Source organism: Corapipo altera, unplaced genomic scaffold (genome assembly GCF_003945725.1).
Source record: "Corapipo altera isolate COAL_440 unplaced genomic scaffold, ASM394572v1 45, whole genome shotgun sequence".
NCBI classification, from domain to species: Eukaryota; Metazoa; Chordata; class Aves; order Passeriformes; family Pipridae; genus Corapipo; species Corapipo altera.
Genome location: NW_020884877.1, coordinates 263,233 through 279,035, shown reverse-complemented (window position 1 = coordinate 279,035; position 15,803 = coordinate 263,233). Strand labels below are relative to the sequence as shown.

The window sequence follows — 15,803 nt, the reverse complement described above, 5'->3', positions numbered from 1 at the left end:
GGTAGACTCAAGGTAGAGTAGTGATAAATATAACAAGCTCTAAGTAGAAAGTCAACACTGGATGCCACCCCACACTGACAAATAATACCCATTTATTTTATTTACAAAACAGTTAAATTGGCAACACCACTTCCAGCAATGAGCTGAAGTCAAACTAAGAGGAAGTCCTGACTTCAGGCATTTCAAAGTACAGATGCGTTCTGGTAGGTCTAGGTACATTTCAGATTGCAAGAGAAGGTACTTTCATTACTTTACCAGATCGTCCTCACTCAGGGTAGAAAGAAATAGCTTTTCTCATCTTTACTTGGTGTTTTTATTGCTGGCTGAAGACCAGTAACAAACATTCAGAACCTAGGGGGAAAAAGGGCAGGGGAGAGGATCCAATTCCATTCTAAGGCCAACATTTCAATGGAGTTGAACTATTTGGTCTATTTCTGTTCCTTGCTACACTGGCCAATATGCAGAAATACGGAGCTGCATTACTAACTAACTTCTGCGATACTAGAGAGAACAAAATTCTCAATGGAAAACATGCTAAAACAGTGGAAACAGACAAGAGATGAAGCTGGCCTCCCGTATTTTACAACTCATCATACACTGGATTTTAAGTAAAAAAAACCCAAACACAAATAAAATAGGCTGTAGGTTGTATAATGATGTGCTTTCATGCTGACATGTCCCAGGTGAACTGCACCACATGATGACGGTTCTCCATCCACAACTTGCCAGCGTGAACTATGGAGTCTCTCAGGCACTAATCACACTGACAAACATGGTCTCACCTGCGTGCTGACTGGCTGCTTACACCTCCACACCTCTGTGCAGATTTGACTGTCAGCTCTTTTGGGTCTGGAACAACTCTGCTGTTTGAGCACACAGCATCTAACACAACAGTAATCCAACCCAGACTTGGACACCTAGTTGCTAATATTATGGTAGCTACAGCAATGAATCATGAAGAATTAAGAATCACAGCAAAAGCTGTTGCACACAGTATCTAGTTCCCAGGCATGCTGCCATTTACCTTAGACTTGATCCTGTCGTGTCTAACTCTGTTTTCAGCACAGAGTGGATGTTCTTATGATTTTTAGCAGGGAAACTGATGCAGGAGTAACTGTACAGGCAAGCAAAACACTTTTTCCAGCCCCAAAGAGGTCATAACTGAAATAAGGATACCAGGGAGTTGTTATTAAGGGTACACTGCAGAAAAACCTTACAAGTGTAGGTACAGGTAACATTATGAATCACTTGTTGAGGCAGGACTCTCAAAGTGCCTCGCAATCTACCCCAGATATCCCACACAGACATAGCAAAAGGCTGAACAACTGGCAATCCTGCAGTCTCCTAATGTAAAATTCAAGGATGATTTGATGACACTATGTCTGTAATGTCAGGATCTCACTTCTCACATCAAGACCTCACCTGAATACAAATTCCATAGCGTGTTACATCCCTCTCCCTGCGTAATTATTCCAGCTGCCCGACATGTCATGGCTAGAGACCGGACTGAATATTAACTTCCTGCTTCAGAGGGATTAAAAATAAGGGCAAAAAAAATGACTCATCTTAAGGATGACAACGACAGTATTTTTTGGTCATGACTATGAAAAGTTTTCTTTTATCAACTATGCTGGAAAGAACATTAGGATTCAAACATCTGTTCTTCCCATTAAGTGTTGTTCCTCAATACAAACGAATCTGTTTCTCTCTCAAACTCACCTCATGGAGAATACTCACAGCATTCCCGAGTATCAGGTTCACTAGCTCTCCATGCAGGCGTTGCGATGCACTCAGTGACTCCCACGACAAAGCCATTTACAATTATTAAGTGGGAATGGAATAGTTTTTTCCTCGAGTGCTTCACAGGCAGCACTGACTTCCAGCCCCTCTCAGTGCTGAGGCAAAAGCACATCTCTGTGTGCTGTATCCCCATCCTGACACCAGCCAGAACCAGATACTTCATGGGGAAGTTCTGGAGAGGGAGGTTTTCAAAAGGATGTCCATGGCAAAAATTCAACTGCCTTTAGGAGAGCTGAGCTTCTACTCCATGGTGTTGAGTCTTCTTACCCTCCACATCATCCAGGGGGAAAAACTCACAGTTATGAGAATTCAACATGAGCACACCAGACTGGTTCTTGAGCTACAGGAAGGATTATGTTGACTGACGGAGAAGAAGCAATTGCAGTAAGTGTTCACAAAACCAAAATCCAGCTCAACAACTCACCTTCACCTTGCTTAATTTTGCCCCTCTATAAAGCCACTTAAGTACTGCACAGAAATGGAAAAGCTGAGCATCAGGGTTGGCTGCTGATCCTGATAAAGGTATCAAGCACAAGCTGCAACACACAGAACACTCCTGTCTCCCTTCCTTACCAATCTCTTCCTCAAAACTAAACTCCTTTGCTCATCAAGACAGAGGGAAAAGGAAGCACGACATTTCCCTCTTCCTCTCCCCTCCTGGTCTCTCTGGCCCATCTCTTGCATCCAAGGAGCTGAGAGGAGGTTTACTAAAAAGCTGCAGCAACTCAAGTAACCTCTGCCTGTCAATTCCTGCCTGAACAGTTTTGCTCCTCAGCTGTAAACAACTTTTAAGTATTTATTAGTGACTCAGCCTGCTATATAAGAGTATTACTAACACCACCATCACAATTATGATTTGATTGTGACAGGGGACATTCTCCTTCCTTTCCATTGCTTAACAATCATGTCTGAATCCTTTCAAAATGTAGCAAATTCTACCTTTGATAGCTGACAAATACAAGGAGTGCCGTGCTCAAAATTGCTTGTTTCAAAACAGGTGTTTACAAATGAATGAAGGTGCAGATAACGGCTATTAAGATGACCAGAAGAAAGGAGAGAAGAGACAAGTTGATTATAAAATTGATGACAGCCCTCCTTTCAAAGGAGGAAGGAGACAGATTGATGCTAAGTGATAAACACAAAGGTGGAAAAACCAAAAGCTAGTTTGGTACAAGGACCCCGTGGCCATTTTAAGTTTTAGCTGGAAGCTGAAGGTTTCTTGCAGGTGAGACTGCAGAACAACCTACTGGTTGGCAGGAAACTAGTTTTAAGAGGAAGGTTGATGAAGGAGGATTGGATGCCACACTGGGTGTGACAGGAAATGTGCTAAGAGTCTCCTTCAGCCCTGTGTCAGAACCACCCAGGTGGGGCCTCCTTGCAGCTCTCTCAATGCAAAGCAGGAGACAATCAAGCCAGCTGCATGGGAAAGACAATGCCAATAACAACACTAAGCTATACCTTGCACTCTGCCCACTTATAATCTTCCCCTAGTGCTACAAAGATCACTGACAAAAAAACCAAAAACCCTAAGTAAGCAAAATGAAAAAGGAGAACAACATCTCCAGAACTTTTGATTCTTCAGAAATTAAGCCAAAACTACTTCTGCAGATACTACAAGAAACCCTTCTAATGACTATCAATTCATATCCCCTTTCCTAAAAACTCTCTTAATCATTGCTCACTGACATCTTTCTGTGCAGTGTTAACTTTCAACCACTGGTGAGGGAAATTTCTAAGTCTGAAATACAAGCTATGGTGTGCTTAAAGTGCAGTCATTTAAAGTGCAATTAGCTCTCTGTGAAATTCATCTAAGATGCACGTGTGTCCAAAGAGGCTCCAGCCTAATCGAACAAAGTATTGACACACAAACCTGCTCCCTGAGTGCTGTCCTCAAGGCTCTGCTTAGGATGTCTGCTGCCAAGCTGCCTCCCCATCTATGTACCTCTCCTTCTGAGCATCAGTAGGTTCACAGCAGAAAAAAAAAGTGCAATTAACGCTTATATTCAAAAGGCTACTCAAAATTATTCGGAATCTCAGTGTGACTGAGCCTCTGGAGGGTGTTAAGAGTCCTCCCCTCCTGCTTAGAAACAGCCCCAGATGAGCGAATTGTCTCGGTGCCTTCCCGTTTTGGGGTCCCTTCACAGACCCACACAGAGAGACAGCACAGTGAAAAGCTCACGCCAGAAGGAGATACTGAGTTTGTTCACAACACACAGGGAATGACAGGCCCAGTGGTCAATGTGGAGTCACTACAGCTGCTCCAGAAGCATTAGATGCAAAACTACACTAGCAGAGAATTCCATAACACTTCCAAAGCTGAGCCTTCAGCAACAAATGCTGCAAACAGGCTGTACTGACACCACAGCTCAGAGGGACACGAGCTTTATCACCCATCCCTGTAGCCCTCTGTGACACCTTGTTGGTTCTGTTACTCCTCCTCCCCATCCAACACCCCAGTCTTGGGGGATGCAAGGGGTCAACAAAACAGTCTCCTCTTCCTGAGCCCCCACATCCTGTATCACAACATTCCCTGTGCCCACCTGTGGCATATTATTTCCACGGTTAATTCTCACTGTTAGTCACCCAGAGACAAAGGGACACAGGAGAGACAGCAATACTCACAAGACGTTATGCTTAGGTTTTATCTCCTAACCACCAATGCAGTGACCTTGTGCAGAAAACACTAGTTCTGATGTGTGATTGTTTCTCCCTCTTTTCATTTCGGACTCACCCACTTTTTAAACTGCCTGTGGCATCTCACCAGTATCAAGAGGCTATGGGGCACTCCATGGACACATTCTTTATTTCAAGAGCAGTAATTTAGGCCTGTGGGACCTGCAGAGACAATTTAAGCCTTGCACAGCAGACATCTGAGAATTTATTTTATCAACAGTGGAATATTAGCAACAGCAAGACAGCGAATGCAATAAAACTGCCTGTTACTTTAAGCCTTACAAGCTAATTTAATCCTTCATTTAGTACTCGCACGCTGCTGCAAGGGTATTCCGGGGCCATGGGAAAATTCCTGAAGCTTGTAGGATCACTGTAAGCAGCCTTATGGTGCCCTGCTCCCTGACAGATGCTGGCAGGGAGCCAGCCTGCAGGCACGCTGGGTGTTTTATGTGCCCCCAGGGAGCCAATGCCAGGGCCATGGTGGCTCAGGCCCTCCCGCAGTTCACAGCCCAGGAGGTGAAGGGGTCCTTCCCAAACTGCTTGGCTTCCAAGAGAAGGAGTAGCACCGAAATTTTGGGAAACAATGAGAGGCATCTTAAACCTCCTGCCAGTGGCAGGTGTCTCAGGGACAGGAGAGGCTGGCAGACACAACCTTTATGTGCCTCCACATGGCAGGGCTCTGCTGTCACAGCTTGTGAGAGAGAAAAGGTCACGGATGAAAAGTAAACTGCCTGGTAGTTGTGTGCCTGCTTTTTACAGCCTACAAACCTAGAGAGCCAAATTTGACCTTCAGTTTTCATTTCCTTCAAATTCATACATCCAGGAGAGATTTCACGCAGAAGTAAACTAGGGGCTGGTCAGGAAATTCATACATTTATAGGCTTATAAAAGCTCAAGAAGTCCAAAACCAGCCTTGTACTCAATACATACACACAAAAATGCATATGTGCATGTCCACACAGATCCCAGAGCATATAGTAGTACCTTTCTTCATCCTGTAGTATCAGCTTCCCTTCCTTTACACCTGTGCTTGATCCTTATATTTTTTCATCATTAAGTATCCTGGCAGCCTCAGAAGTATGGCACAGACTACTTGAGGAGAATAGGGGAGATTGATTTTGCTCACAGTGTAAGTTTAACCTCACAGAAGAAATATGTCCTAAACTGGCATAATCTAGCACCTTCCTTTTTATTAGTGACAACATAAAGGTCGTAACTTATATCAGCTGAATAAAATTCTTATGCATGTGTATTTGTTCATGCTACTCTTTAAACAATGCAGAGTCTGAGCCTCTTCTAGCTTGTTGAGCTGAGATCCTGGGGAGGGGACCACAATGCTGTTATCCCTTACACAAACTTCTGCAGGCAACTCCTGTGCTCACTGAAACCCTCTTGTTTTGCTTGTGATGCAAGGCCAGAGCAAACACACCACCCCAGAAGAGTGGAAATATTTCCCCCTGCCCTGCCTAAGTGAAGTTACACCAGCAGAAGCTCGGGCTCACACCACATTTCTCCCTTACACTTCACATGTAGATTTTCAGTCAAACTCCATTCCCATTTGCTGAAGTCTGTCTTTGGCATTTCAAACTCATGCTTGTGAGAGCAGAAACTACGTTCTCTTGTAAATCAAACTGAAATGAATACGTTTACATACAGAAATGCTGACAAAACCAGTATCTGCTTATCTACATTACACAGGCAGCACATGTTCTCTCTAACACAGTCTTCTGAGATAGGAGCCTCCTGAATGTTTCCTCTTGCCCAAAAAGGAGAAAAAGTGCATTTTTTTGATCTAACCCAGTGATTTTCGATTCTGGAGATGTGGTAATATTATGCATGTGATTACTCTGCCACACCACTCTCATATTTCCTGTGGTACGACTCAGTGCAGTGGCAGGAGACAAACCAGAGCAGTGTGCAGCAGTGTGCAGCAGCATTGTCATCTCTCTCAGATGCTCTTGTATCAACACCATCTTATAGACTCACACAGCTTAGGCCCTTTCCACCCAGGCCTGTAAGCAGGTTCTTGCTTAGCCAAAAGCAAGACAGTTGCTTGGACAATGGGTACAGTGACTCCCATCAGACACAGGAGGCTTTTAAAGTATAACCCAAGGCATATTACAAAAGCAGAAACCAACCCAAGAAAAATGAAGTATTCCAGGAGCTAGAGGAATTTTCTCAAGCCTCCTCCATCTGTTGAAGCAGCCTCCTTGGGAAACTATGCTAACAAGTTAAAAGGTCATACCTGTTTAAGCAGATGGTAGGATGTTGTGTCTGGTTGTTAAACAATGGAAACTCTCTGTTCCTATGAAGAAATAGAAAAATACACACTCTATTTAGTCTTTATGCAGTGAATTTAGCATAAATTCAACACTAAAAACACTATAAGATGCCCTTACATCTTACATGTACACTTCTGCCCAAGCCTTTTCCTCTCAGCTTTATTTCCCAAGGCTCACTTGAGACACATTCATTCAGATCCTCTGTTATGTTCCACCTGCTTTGGGACCACCAAGGAGCTGCTTAATCCCTAGGCCTGCCCTAAAAAATGCTGGCAATGGCTCTAAAAACCTATCCATCAGAGTAGGCAAATAGAGCACAGCACAATTCCAGCCAGACTCCCTCCACTAGGAGAACTGTCAGGGTTGCTACATGCACAGTCTCTACTGCAGGGGAATCCCAAGAAAGAACCAGGAAAGGGGTTGCAAAGATGCACAGAAAGTAATGGAAAAAGAGTAAGAACCACCCACCCCAGGCTTCCCAGTATAACACTTCAAAGCAGCTGAAGATATAAAGGCAGGGAACTACTCCAATTTCTTCTTAAAACTGTTTTTCTTGCCTAACTTGTAGTACAGGGTCTTAAGTTCTCTCCACTTTACCTGGGAAAAATAGCAAAGGTTACCACAGATGTTTGTGACCCTTTTTAATCACAGAGAAATGCCTGGGCACTAAATGTAGTTAGCTTGCTGAAATAGCCTCTGTATGCCCTGCTATACATCCTCTCTCCTTATGCTAAGTTTTTGGTCAGAGCACACTGGGGAAAACATTAGAGATGCAAGTAGCAGACAAGACACTGAAGGGGAGACACTTTCAAGGAGAAAGGGGCCTCCTTGCCACGTATGTCCTTGAGTACCCCCCAGGTATTACAGGGACAGCTATCACCTATATTTAAGGCTGCAGCTTCTCAGGTCCAAGACACTTGTAATTTTGATGATTTTAATTGTTCAGAATTAAATCCCAATAAATGATATCTTACTCAAGCTAATACTTTCTTTTGGGAGTTGGTTGTTTTAAAGCTTCAGCAAGAACAGGCTGGGCATTCCCAGGAACTAGAGGAGTGAGAAATACATGACTGAACCAAGTTAAAAAGAAGGACAGTACTAATGATAAAAAGTAGGATGCAAGTATGCAAATAGAGGGAATCATAACGCATACACACAAAGGGGACTAACCTTAAGCCAAAGTGCTGTTCAGGCTTTTCCTGTTTCCTGGACTCACTCTGAATTAGTCTCCTTGCCTCCAGCATGACACTGGCATGAGGCTGTGCTAACTATAGCTTTCCACCAGTTTGTCCAGTTAACATCCAGCAAGAACTGAAAGATTTTGCTGCCCTGAGGGGGAAGGTTTCAGATGGTTCTGACAGCAAATAAATGAAAAGTGACTGCTCCACCTTAGTGCAGAGGCTGTCAGCAGAGTATACCATTCAATTACAAGCAATAATTAGTTACAGTAAACGAGCTATGTGGAAACGAGGCTCCAGCCAGCATCAATTCTATCCACCCGCAGGACGAAGAGGAATGTTAAAATGAGCTAATTAAATTTTCTATGGCTCAGCAGAAAGATCGATGTTCCTGAGAGCCGAGTGCTGGGCACACGGTGTCCCAACAACCCTCCGATGTGTCACTGGTGCAGTACAATGCCAGGCAGCCACAACCAGAGGAGGTGGAAGCACTCCTCTTGGGAGGGGCAAACAAAGGGAACAGAGGCATTCAACAGGGACATTAACAGAAGGGTGGACACGCCTGCAACACCTATTCCAGATGGTCAGATGGCATTTTTACCAAAATCAAACTGTGCTTTGCACTTTCATTGTCTATTCTGCCACCACTGAGCATGTGTTCTACTAGCCTGAACTGAAATCTCAATCACCTCTCTGCTAAAGGTCAGCTGCAATAAATGTGATATTAATCAGCAGCAGAATACCAAAAATACCAGACAATCAAAATACAGATGCCAGAAGTGGGCAGCAGTTTTATACTGCCCCAGGACTTTCCTGGAGACAGGTTGTAATCAGCATTTTCACCTCTTGCTGACCGAGAAGAAAATGATTTGTTTCAAAGGTTCTTCCCCTAGGAAACAGAAGAGACACCTGCCCACACAGAGGCACCCACAGCTCCATTCAGGGCAGTTATCTAAAAAGCAAGAAGTTAACATTTAAGTGCCTGGTCAGAACCTGGCACTGCATATATCAACAGGGTTTTCCACTTCCTGCAAGCATCTAATAATCACCGGGCAGAGTCTGTTAGAAAGGGTTTCTTTTTGTTTGTTTTTCTCCCAAACCCTCTTGCTTGAGACAGAAACCCCTGGAAAACCCATCCCAATAAGGAATTTACTGAAACTAGCAGTGTCTTTAGAAGGGCTCTGTGCTCCAGTGAAGGGACATGCTGGTTTGTTGATGCTCTGGAGCCAGAACAGCAGGAGATTGTGCCTTGGCTGCTCTAAGCACCACCTTTCACAAAGGACAGGGCACAAAACAAACGAGTTGTTTTGTCACTCCTAATGGAAACCTATCATTAACAGACCCTTTAATCTTGGATGTGGAAACCTATGTCAGGATATGCAACCTTATCACAATGAAGAAAACTCAGTCTTGTTCACAAATACAGGCTGGTAGGTGCATTTAGCACACATTTCCTTTCACTGAAGCACAGTGTACGGATTCTCTGTTAAGGAAGACTAACAGGTCTGGACAGCCCTAGGCTGGATGCACTGTGACTTGACACCAAATGGTCAAGGAAACCTGTTTATTTTGGCTCTGCCATTTGCCTGTGGATCAAGCATGTCACCAACTGCATCCTACTTCCTCTGCTATGTATATTAGGGATTGCATTTCCTTTTTTTTTGGTGAACACTTTGACATCTATCCGTAAAAACTGATAGAAAAAACACAATGTGCATACACACACACCCCCCAATGGCGGAGGGCTGAGGGTCTCTTTCATGCACAAGCTATTTCTAACTATTCTTTGCTAATGTGCACCTACTCCTGCTTATCCTCTTATCAAACATTCAAAACCAACTGGATTGGTAGGTTCATACAAATATGTCTTTTAAAGGAACTGCTTCCCTCTCTTTCACTGGGCGTGTTCAAAGATTCCTGTATGACCTACCCAACAACACACCTGTTCTGCACAGTTATCTGCCATGAAAATCGTAAAGACTAACTGCATACTTTTCCTAAGCAATTCCACTTGTTCCCTTCAGAGAGGAGCTATTATCCTGAGGGGTCAGCCCATCCACCAGAGGCCCTGACTGTGCCTTGCAGAGACCTATCAGCTTCACTGAGCTGCCTGCAGAAACACATATTTAGGATTATAAACTCTTCACTCTGGGAGCTTGTCTTCTGCCACATATACCCCCAGAGCAACATGCATGCGATGATAAAAGCCTAAACTGCCACAAATTACTTTTAAGCATTTAGTGCTTTGCCCAACAATGCTGCAAATGGATCCGCTCCATCAGCACCAAACCTTTCCACATTCCTCCTTTCACACTCCCTCCTACTTTCCATGTGCCCCATGCCTTCCCCCAGCAGCAGAGGCTTACAATAAGATAAACATTTTTCAAAGGCATGCAAAGAAAAATAATCTGGTATCTGGAGGGCAGAATTCACTACACGTTTATTATTTTTCAGTTTCTAAAGTGCTACGGAATGAAGGTCAAATGTATCTGAATTTCATCTGGTGTTGATGCCGACAGCGAATGTCTTTAAAGCACTGCAACTAAAGGAGGTCATTGAGAGGCCAGCTTATGGCTGCTGGAAATTGCTGACCATCAGCACAAGTCAGCAGCTTACCCTGGCTGCAGATGTGGCCCTGAAATTCAGAAAGGACTGCAGTAGATGTTGCCTCAACTTGAGAATCAAACATCCACATCAAATTTTTCAGTAGGTGAAAAGAAATTTTTAAAACTCTTCAAGTTGAGAGAAATCGATTTGTGGGGAAAAGCATCTTGAGGTTGCTACTGCCAGTCTGAGCAGCTCACAGACATGAAGGTAGAGGAGGCAAAAGCCTGGCTTGGTTCTGACTGTGAGGAGGAAATGGGGAAGATGAAAAGCCCTCTCAGCATCCAAGAATCTTGGGTAACTGGAGCCTGAAATATGCAGCAGACAGGAGACACTGTTCAATCACTTATGGAAATCAAGGTTAGCAGTGTCAGCACACTTGGTTTGAGAGGAAACAGTTTCCTCATCCTCTTGGCGCAGAAGTAGTGTATTAGTGGCTGCCAGTAAGGAACGATTAAAGAAAGGAAACAGAGAAGGACAAGGAAAGCAAAGGATAAAATGAGTATGTCAATATTTTCACAGCTTGCATACAGAAGACCAGCTAGGACCCCAAGGGAGTTTTGTTTCAAGAACCTCAGAGACAGAGACAATTGCTACATTTGATGAAAATATAAGGTGTCTGGGTTTTACAAGTGGTGTCTCTAATACCTGATTTTATAACTAGCAGGGAAAGAAACTGTTCTGATGACAATTTCTGCTAAAGGCATTTGAGGCATTTTGTCGTGTTAACTGGCATAGACCTGTCATTAACACTCCACTTCTCCTAACCACAACTTAGTTCCTTTGTAGTTGCTCACTGAAGACAGGTCTGGGGGCTCTTTTCCTGGTCTTGTCAAGATGGATTTTAATGCGTACTGCTTGTAAGGTGTACCACCTGCTATTTTATATCTACAATTTATTGTATAATGAGTTCCTGTAAATTCTTATGATAGTTTAAGAGACTTGCAAAATGAATTGCTGGCCCAGTTCATCAGCAAAGCAGTCACTGAGTTCCTCTTGTCACCCCCTTCGGCCGCAGCTCTGGCTGGCTCTCTCCACAGAAGCATCTGACCTCCAGGAGAAAGGCCATCATAAGACTCTCAGTCCTAATGGAGATGCTGGCATAGCAATATAACTCAGTTTTTACATTTGCTTTAGGAGGTCTCATCTATTTCAGACACCCATTAAACAGCTGTATGGACACAAGCTATATCTTCACATGCTGGAGAGGAAATGCCTACTAAAGATTCCTTTCTGGACAGGGACTGTCTGATAGAGTCATTTAGTAAAACAGAAACCAACAACCCCGCAAGCTGGTATCCAAAAGAAAATATTTATTTAAGATCTGGGACTGAGAAATCTTCCACCTATCAGGGACACACCATCCTCACCTCAATATCACACACCAGAAGACATGTTTCCACACTTTGGTTCAGCACCACACACAAGAGGTCCCATAGAAAGATGGAGACTTTTCCGTTAGGGACATTGCTCTACATTCCCCGTGCCTCTTGGGGCCAAGGCATTGATAAACACTACTAATAAGTTTTAGGAAGTTATTGTGATTTTTTTTCTTTTTTCTGTTAAAATTTTTTACGTGAACAGCAAAAAGAAAATAACTTACTTCACAATAAAGTTACTGTACTGCATGCATCTTATTAAACACTGTATTTAATCTGTCTTTGGACTCACAGCACTTTCTAAATCAAGCCCCAGCCTTAAGCAAGCTCATGGACGCAAATCTAAGAGTGTGCATTGAAATCAGACTGTTCCCAGGCAGAGCTCTTGCAATGGATAAAGCCCGGATGTGCCAAGCTTGCAGAGGGCTTTCTGTCCCAGTCATGAGTGACAGACACCATCAACAGAGAAAATCAGCCACTGCCTTTCATCTCCTTACAAAAGCCTTGACAGCCAAGTTGTTGCAAATCAACAAGTATAGGAGCCTTTCCCTCAGTCATCACAGTAATTCAGAGGGAGGAAAGGGGAGGGAGAAGAGGAGGAAAGCAGAGGGCCTGAGGGGCTGAGACAAAGTGTCAGGACAAAGCATCACAATGGGACTGACAGCTGGCCAGAGACACTTTGGCTTTGCTAAGCATGGATTTAGGGAAGCTGAGCATCTGGACGAGCCTGGAGTGAGCACACAACACAGACTGGCCTCAGGTCTGTGCTGCCTGCACTGCCACTCCAGGGACACACTCCAGAGCCCAGCAGCAGTGAGGGTATTTTCTCAGCTGCTGCTGTTGAGCCCTGTCCTGCTGGAGCGGTAGGACATTTGCTCCAGAGGGAAAGCAACAGCAGGCTGCTCCATGCTGAGCTCACTGCTGCTCCAGCTTCTAGGCTCTCTTGTCCAAAGGGAAAGGTGGGTTTCCTTTCCCTACAGTATTCCAGGACTGTAACACAGGTCTAGCCCATGCGTGAGGTGGAGGAGAACAGACCAGGCAGGTACAACAACCACCTTCCAAAGGACAGCACATTTCACCATTACTGAAGGAGCAGGAAGGGGCCTCTTGCCACTAAGAAATTAAGGACATACGAGATGGGGTTAGAAAGCAGGAGATGCTGCACTGGCTTGGCTCCATCCTATTGTTTGAGGATCCTTTTCTGATGTACCAGTTCTGTTCATCCTGAAGATTTTCCTGTGATATATCAGGTAGATAGAAAATTTTCTCAGTACCACAAATACCTAGGAGTCAACCTGGTATATAAGAGGATATATCACTTTTTTCTGGCTCAGGATGGGTTTACTTTTCTTGTCAATGTATATTGTACAATTTAAGAGTATCAATAAAAGTTCACAAGATGATTCTGATGAAAAAGTAATTAAATCCCCTTTAACAGGCTTACAGACTGTGGGTAACAGAGCAAGTTACTGCCTAAGACAGGGACAAAACCAAGGTCTCTCAGCTGCTGCCTCTAATGACAAGGTTTAACACATATTCCCAGCATTGCCCCTGGTGTAACAACGGTGTGCAACTCTAGAATCCTGCAGTAACCAAGTGCAGCCTTTTCCCAGTGTGCCTGTTAAAACAAACTACCCGATGCCAGGAGAAGAGCAACAGTTCAGGATGCAGGGCTGCTCTGGGAAAGCCACGTTAGCCTATGGCGAGTCCACAGCCAACTATATATTATCTCTAATTTTAAGTGCTCTGAAGTTAACTCTGAGGGGTGGAGAGCAGGCTGTGCAAGCTGTGTGGTATCCACGGGAACTGAGCTAAAGCTACGGTTTTACACTGGTATGGATGTATGTAAGGCCCAAAGCACCTTACTAAACAGGGAGGGGACACAGAAGACATTGGCTAGAACGAATCCTTGAAGGCACAGTTCCAATGTTGTGGCACATGCGCCACCAGAGACATCCAAGACAAATACAAATTGCATAAAAACACTGTTTAAAGACCTCCACCTGGGAGCAAACATGACAGGCGATGCAGTTCAGGTTAGCCCGTGTTCCCAGCCTTTTAAAAGAAATTTTAGTACCATACTTTGGATTTCTGCTTCTTCCTTCTGCCCAGTTTAGAGCATCCCAGTCAACCAGTGGTGTGGCAGTGCTGACCACATCCCATGACACATTATGGAAGTTTTACTGGCACTACTTTGGAATGAACCACATCACTTTGCTCAGGATCACACTGACAAACATTTCACACACATTCCTGTATGCACTTCCTCTGCACAACAAAACTGCAGAGCAAAAGCTCCCAGAGGCTTTAAACCTTTTATCTCTTAAATCACCTCTAAACTGCTTATCTCCATTAGCAATCTGGAATGCACAAGTTACCTGTCACAGGGTGAAGGGGAATTAAGTAAACTAAAGTCTTTTGGTGGTTGAAAACGGGAAGCTTTTTGCTTGCTTTGCTGAGGATTTTCCAGACATCATCTGCCTGAAGGTCTGCACCTCTGGAGTCCCTACAAATACCCACCACCATTCCCAGCACATCCTAGCTAAATCCAACATACAGTATCGTTTGACTTTCTGCTCGACCAAAGTCAACGCTCATAAAAGCTGAGTGGCTCTCCCAGGCTGGGGACTGCTGAAGGAACTACACCTCCCATTGAATTCCTCTTAGTATGCATCCTGCTTTGTGGAAAAACTAATAACCTGCTGATGACTCATGTAAATGAGCAATGCTCCATGCCAGAGAGAATATGATACCAGAAACAGCCAGGAAGAGACGTTGCCACTGTGAAACAGGACTCGCCAGCAGTCACATAAGCAGACCCAGAACACAGGATGGTTAGCACCAACACACCCACAACCAGCATTCAATGTTTTCCCTTCATTCCACTGTCCACGTGTTTCCTCCCTCATCCTTGTTAAACTCTTAAGAGCAGCAAACTCAAGCAACATTTTTCTACCATCAGGCATTAGGTAAGAAATACCAATTTCATTAAAAGATGAGTGATGCTTATGGGACATGAGTTCCCACAAGTGCCACAGTCGTGTGGTCCCCAGAGGTGTGACAGTAGGAAAATTGTCCAAATAGACTGAAGTACGATAGTTCTCCAGTTCCTAAGAACCTCAGCCCTCAGTCCCTGGATTCCCTAAAACAAACAAACAAACAAACACCACACCAAAACCCCAAGCTCTTATTTTTGTATCTAACAAAGAAACAAGGAAAATACTGGCAAAACCTCTTCTCCTGCTGCCCTAGTTACATGAAATCCCTTGTCTGTTTGCAGGAGACTACAGGTGGGTTCTGCTGATAAGAATTCAGGCAAAGCTATCTTGCTATATGCAGGTAACAAATCTGTAAATAAAGTGCTGGTATTGGGCAGAGGGATGCCATAAAACAGAATTTCAAGCTGGGGTAGAGGCTCCAAAACAGGCTGTGGGTGTTTCTTGAGAGGCTGTCAAGGCTATGTTCAAATGTGCAAAAATCTGTAGTCACAAAGTTTAGACCATTATACTCAGCAACTCTGCCACCTTCCACTTATACAATTCGGAAGGAGTCTGGATTTCAATTCACAGCAGAAACCTCTCACTCCTCTGTCCCCCCGGGGTCCCATGAACACCCTTTGCCTAGCTCACGTACCCTGCACAGGCTCTGGAGGATGAATTCCCACAGAGCCTCCTGCAATTCCCCATGACCTCAGGCAGGCACAGTGCTCCCCAGCAGATCTGCCACCTGCAGATCCCGCAGGCACACAGGACCAGCCTCACAGCCTGGAGCAGCCACTGCCCTTCCCAGCTGTGCTTGGAGTTCACAGGCAAGTGCATCCTGTCATCACCCATTCTGCCTCTCTCCTCTAGTGAGAAATCCTACTTTATTTTCAGGCCTCTTTCCCA

At 44.3% G+C, this 15,803-nt stretch overlaps 1 protein-coding gene across 36 annotated transcripts in view; it reads right to left on the bottom strand.

The window, feature by feature from the left end:
• Positions 1-15,803, bottom strand: part of MAP2 (microtubule associated protein 2) — a 216,624-nt gene that overhangs the window by 92,665 nt on the left and 108,156 nt on the right. For 31 of the 36 annotated variants that reach the window (XM_027637526.1, XM_027637544.1, XM_027637545.1 and 28 more), the window contains one exon: positions 6,719-6,778. The exons of the other annotated variants lie outside the window; for them this stretch is intronic. The gene's annotated coding sequence lies outside the window, so the exon portion shown is untranslated. The remainder of the gene's footprint in view (positions 1-6,718; positions 6,779-15,803) is intronic. 36 annotated transcript variants of the gene reach the window in all.